The sequence below is a fragment of the Bos grunniens genome, chromosome 16 (genome assembly GCF_055505025.1).
Source record: "Bos grunniens cultivar Pamir isolate PY7600 chromosome 16, Bosgru_T2T1.0, whole genome shotgun sequence".
NCBI lineage: Eukaryota > Metazoa > Chordata > Mammalia > Artiodactyla > Bovidae > Bos > Bos grunniens.
The window spans coordinates 76,938,818-76,944,817 of record NC_141180.1 but is presented as its reverse complement, the minus strand read 5'-3'; positions in this window follow the sequence as shown (position 1 = coordinate 76,944,817).

The following is a 6,000-nucleotide window of genomic DNA, read 5'->3' as shown; positions in this document are numbered from 1 at the left end:
GAAAAGAAATGCAAAAAAGCAAAATGGCTGTCTGGGGAGGCCTTACAAATAGCTCTGAAAAGAAGAGAAGTGAAAAGCAAAGGGGAAAAGGAAAGATATAAGCATCTGAATGCAGAGTTCCAAAGAACAATAAGAAATAAGAAAGCCTTCTTCAGCAATCAATGCAATGAAATAGAGCAAAACAACAGAATGGGAAAGACTAGAGATCTCTTCAAGAAAATCAGAGATACCAAAGGAACATTTCATGCAAAGATGGGCTCAATAAAGGACAGAAATGGTATGGACCTAACAGAAGCAGAAGATATTAAGAAGAGATGGCAAGAATACACAGAAGAACTGTACAGAAAAGATCTTCACGACCCAGATAATCACGATGGTGTGATCACTGACCTAGAGACAGACATCCTGGAATTTGAAGTCAAGTGGGCCTTAGAGAGCATCACTACAAACAAAGCTAGTGGAGGTAATAGAATTCCAGTTGAGCTATTCCAATCCTGAAAGATGATGCTGTGAAAGTGCTGCACTCAGTATGCCAGCAAATTTGGAAAACTCAGCAGTGGCCACAGAACTGGAAAAGGTCAGTTTTCATTATAATCCCAAAGAAAGACAATGTCAAAGAATGCTCAAACTACCGCACAATTACAGTCATCTCACATGCTAGTAAAGTAACGCTCAAAATTCTCCAAGCCAGGCTTCAGCAATATGTGAACCGTGGACTTCCTGATGTTCAAGCTGGTTTTAGATAAGTATCGGTTGTTACTAAAACTTAGTTTTTCTTAATTTGATATCTTCTTAGGCAATTATCTTACCACTAAACATTCTTGGGTATAAAAACTTCAAGGGAGGCTAGAAACATCATCCTTACTAGCAAGTCATATCTCCAATTACAAACTGCGATTTCCTAACACTAAAATAAAGAAGAATATAGTGGAGAATGGATTATGAAATCACACACATAATTCTACAAATTACTTCATTAGAAAACGAACTCTGTGTTTTAAAGCAATTTTGGGTTCATAGCAAATGTGAGCAGAAAATACAAAGTTCCCAAACTCCCCACCATACACACACACACACACACACATCAGACTCAGATTTGTTTTAAGGATCTGGCTCATGTAATTGTGAAGACTGGTAGGTCTGAAACCTGCAGGGTAGGTGGCAGCCTGGAAAATTCAGGAAGGGTGTGTGTTGCAGTTTTTCCTTTGGAAACCTTGAGAGGCAGCGTTCCTTTATCCTGGAAGGAGCTCAGTGTTTTCTCTTAAAACTTTCAACAGAGTGTTATGAATGGTAATTTACTTTATTCAAAGTCTGATTAAATGTTAATCATATCTTTAAGATGCCTTCAGAGAAAGAGCCAAACTTATTTGACCAAGCTACTGAGTACTATAACCAGGTCAAGTTGATACAAAATTACCACCTACAAAATATCCAAGGTGAACTTGGATATTTAGTTCAGGAGATTGCCAACACAATTATGAAAGATTCATCTAATTTCTTCTCTCTGCTTGCATAAAATACATGAAATGAGTTGTAAATGGAAGAATGAATCATCAGTCATTAAGAAGTCATTAAGAAGGAGATAATTTGAAATTTCTCAGTGCAGCTAGTGGTAAAGAACCTGCATGAGAGTCCAGGAGACTTAAAAGATGGGCATTTGATTCCTGGGTTGAGAAAATCACCTGGGGAAGGAAACCACAACCCACTCCAGTAGTGTAGCTTAGAGAAATCAATGGACAGAGGACTTGGTCAGGCTACAGTCCGTGGGGTCGCAGAGAGGCGGACACAACTGAAGTAACTTAGCATGTCACAGCACAAGACAGAAATAGATGCTGTTAGCTGAGGATGATCTGTGTTTTATCCACATGGCTGAGAACTTATACATATTAAAGCACAAGAGACTGACAAGGTGTTTGAGAACTTTGTACTAGCAGAAATGCGTTCAGCATGGACTGAAAGGGACAGGATTCGTACACATAAAGGAAGAATGCCTCCAAAGATAGAACTCTGATAACAGGGCTTCTTTCAGCTGAGAAAGTAGGCTCACTTCTCTGGTGGGTTGAAAAGTTGGGGCTGTCCTCCATGGTTTTTTTTTTTTTTTCCCATAGAGAAGTGCTCTCTCAATTGGAATCTAATGAGATTTCTCCTCATGGGTTTTGAGTTTAAGACTTGAGACTCATTTTTCTTTCTCTTTCTCCATTTTTGAATGGTAACGTCTATTCTATGTATGTATTAATGTTGTACTCTGGAAGCACATTCCTTGTTTCCTGGTTCATAGGGTCACACACAAATAGGAATTTTGCCCAAGGATGGACAAGAAACTGCATCTCACCCATAACTTATTTACAAGACACTTAATAAAATTTGGGCCTTAGAGTGGATGCTGAAAAGGGTGAAACTTTGGGAGATGTTGGGATTGGGTGAATATATTTGACACTTGAGAAACACAGGAAGCTGAGAGGCTGCAATGTGCACTGTTATGTGTCAAACAGTGTCCTCAAAAGAGTTTTTAGAATCCATACAGCCAAGACCTAAAAGTCTTACTTTATTTAGAATTAGGTGTCTAACAGATGTAATCAAGTTATGTGATCGTTTTGGTGGGCTTCAATGAAATATGATTGATGTCTTTTAAGAAGAAAAAAATACAAGTAAAGACAAAGACACCTAGAGAAAATATTCTGTGACCAGAGAAGCAGCAGTTAGACTAATGCAGCTGCAAGCCAGAAACCAACAAGGACTGATGGCCACTCCCAGAAGCTACAAAGAAGCAAAGAATATTGTACTCATTCTCAGAGAGAACATGGAATTAAGAAGAACAAATCGAAACAAAAGGAAGCAAGTGCTATTGTTAGTGTTCCAGGGGCCCCAATTCCATGTATAAGTGTTCCATGCCAAAGACCTCCTCTAATCCTAATCAACATACAGATGGCTAACAAACACATGAAAAGATGCTCAACATCACTCATTATCAAAGGTTCTACCTGAATTCTATCACTTTAGAAAATTTGATTTCAAAATGCAGATTCTGGAGGACTCACTCCATCTTCTTTCCAAAGTTAATAGCTCTTCAAAAAAAAGTTAACTGCAGTTCTCTATGTGTATTGATATATTTACTGTGCTGTCGTGTGTTACCTGAATTCAGGTCATGAATCAGTTAGATTTGTACTTAATGAAGATTTCAAATGTATATCTGAAGATTATACATTTGAAGATTTCAAATGATGATATACTAATATTGGAAACTGAAGAAAAATCTCAGTAATTTAACTTCTAGTACTGAAACATATGACTCACAGAGTTGGCTGATAAGAACAAACGTCTATCCACCTACCAATTGAGTGCTACTTAGATTATTCCCAGGTTGTGGCTGTTCTTTTCAGAAAAGGCAAAAGTACAGTCACAGAAGCCACATTAATGGTTCTCAGAGGTTAGGGTTTGATGAAGAGGATTGCCTGCATAAGATTCTTCGGGGTTATTGAACAGATGGTGCTAGTGGTATAGAACCTGCCGGCCAGTGCAGGAGATGTAAGAGCATAGGTTTGATCTCTGGGTGGGGAAGATCACCCAGAGGAGGAAATGGCAACCCACTGCAGTATTCTTGCCTGGAGAGTCCCATCGACCCAGGAACCTGGCAGCCTACAGTCCATAGGGTCCCACAGAGTCAGACACGGCTGAATGAACAGCAGCCTATATTTTGACTAGATGACTCTTATGCACCTGTATTAATTGGTCAAAATTTCTTGAACTGTGTTGCTTAAAGAGTGTAAGCTTATTGTATGTAAGTACCTGAGTAAAATCAGATTTTATTTTTCAATTTTTTTCTTTTGATGACATAATTTATTTATTTTTAAATTAATTAATTATTTTTTTTTTTACTTTACCAAATTGTATTTGTTTTGCCATACATCAACATGCATCCACCACGGGTGTACACATGTTCCCCATCCTGAACCCCGCTCCCACCTCCCTCCCCATACCATCCCTCTGGGACATCCCAGTACACCATTCCCAAACTTTCTGTATCCTGCATTGAACCTGAACTGGCGATTCATTTACCTGATATTATACATGTTTTAATGCCATTCTCCCAAATCATCCCCACCCTCCCTCTCCCACAGAGTCCAAAAGACTGTTCTATACATCTGTGCCTCTTTTGCTGTCTCGCATACAATGTTGTTGTTACCATCTTTATAAATTCCATTTATATATATATATATGTGTGTGTGTGTGTGTGTGTGTGTGTGTTAGTATACTGTATTGGTGTTTTTCTTTCTGGCTTACTTCACTCTGTATAATAGGCTCCAGTTTCATCCACCTCATTAGAACTGATTTAAATGTATTCTTTTTAATGGCTGAGTAATACTGCATTGTGTATATGTACCACAGCTTTCTCATCCATTCATCTGATGATGGACATCTAGGTTGCTTTCATGTCCTGGCTATTATAAACAGTGCTGCGAGACAGCAAAAGAGACACAGATGTATGGAACAGTCTTTTGGACTCTGTGGAAGAGGGAAAGGGTGGGATGACTTGGGAGAATGGTATTGCAACATGTATAATATCATATATGAAACGAGTTGCCATTCCAGGTTCGATGCATGATACTGGATGCTTGGGGCTGGTGCACTGGGACGACCCAGAGGGATAGTACGGGGAGGGAGGAGGGAGGAGGGTTCAGGATGGGGAACACGTGTATACCTGTGGTGGATTCATTTTGATATATGGCAAAACCAATACAATATTGTAAAGCTAAAAATAAAATAAAATAAAATAAATAAATATAAAAACTTTAAAATGATCAAGACATTTTTCTGTCAACTTGTGTACTACACTTTTTATACAAATTTGATATTAACCCCTTGAACATTGTATTGTGAGTTTTGTTTTTTAATTTCATGTTTGTGAATTCCTCCATTAAAAATGACTACTTTTAAGAGTGATTCTGAAACCATTTTATTTTATTCAATATATTTTCATAATTAATAAAAGAATTTAATATTAATTATCCTTGATGGATTTAAAAGTTTGAATTCTCATAAGGGATTAGTGTAAACCTAAATTTCCTTCTTGATATTAGACTTGGGCTGTATAATTTATCATTTGCATCTTACTATATGGATAAGGCCACTTCTCCCCAAGATAATTGACTGTGTGTAGGATCTGTTGATAATTCTTTAATTAAAAAAAAGTTTGACAACTATATATATATATATAGTAGTCAAACTTCTTGTTTGTAAAATAGATGATTGTTAAGGACATACCATAGAGAAGGCAATGGCACCCCACTCCAGTACTCTTGCCTGGAAAATCCCGTGGACTGAGGAACCTGGTAGGCTGCAGTCCATGGGGTCGCTGAGAGTCGGACATGACTGAGCGACTTACCTTTCACTTTTCACTTTCCACTTTCATCCATTGGAGAAGGAAATGGCAACCCACTCCAGTTTTCTTGCCTGAAGAATCCCAGGGACAGGGGAGCATGGTGGGCTGCCGTCTATGGGGTCACACAGAGTCGGACATGACTGAAGTGACTTAGCAGCAGCAGCAGCAGCAAGGACATACCATATAAGACAGGGAACTTTACTCCATACTCTGTTACAGCCTATATGGGAAAAGAATCTAAAAAATGTGTATATCTTTAACTGAGTCACTTTGCAATGCATCTGATACTACACATTATAAATCAACTGTGCTCCAATAAAATTGGTTTTTAAAATAAAAAAAAAAGTCTGAGATATGTTCACAGTTCTCACATTTGCATGTAATGATCCACATAGTTTAGTTTAGAAAATCATAATCTTTATGATTATGATCATGAAGAAAATCACAACCTTTCACTGAAACTGAAAAAATAATTTGTGTTCTTACTGTCCAGGTTACTTCCTTAGACTCACTCTTTATTATTTTTTTCCAGACTTGCATCTTGTATGTAATCCTTTTTCCCCTTGTGTTTCACATTGCAGACTTACAAAATATGTCTAGATTCTCCTCTCTAGTACTTA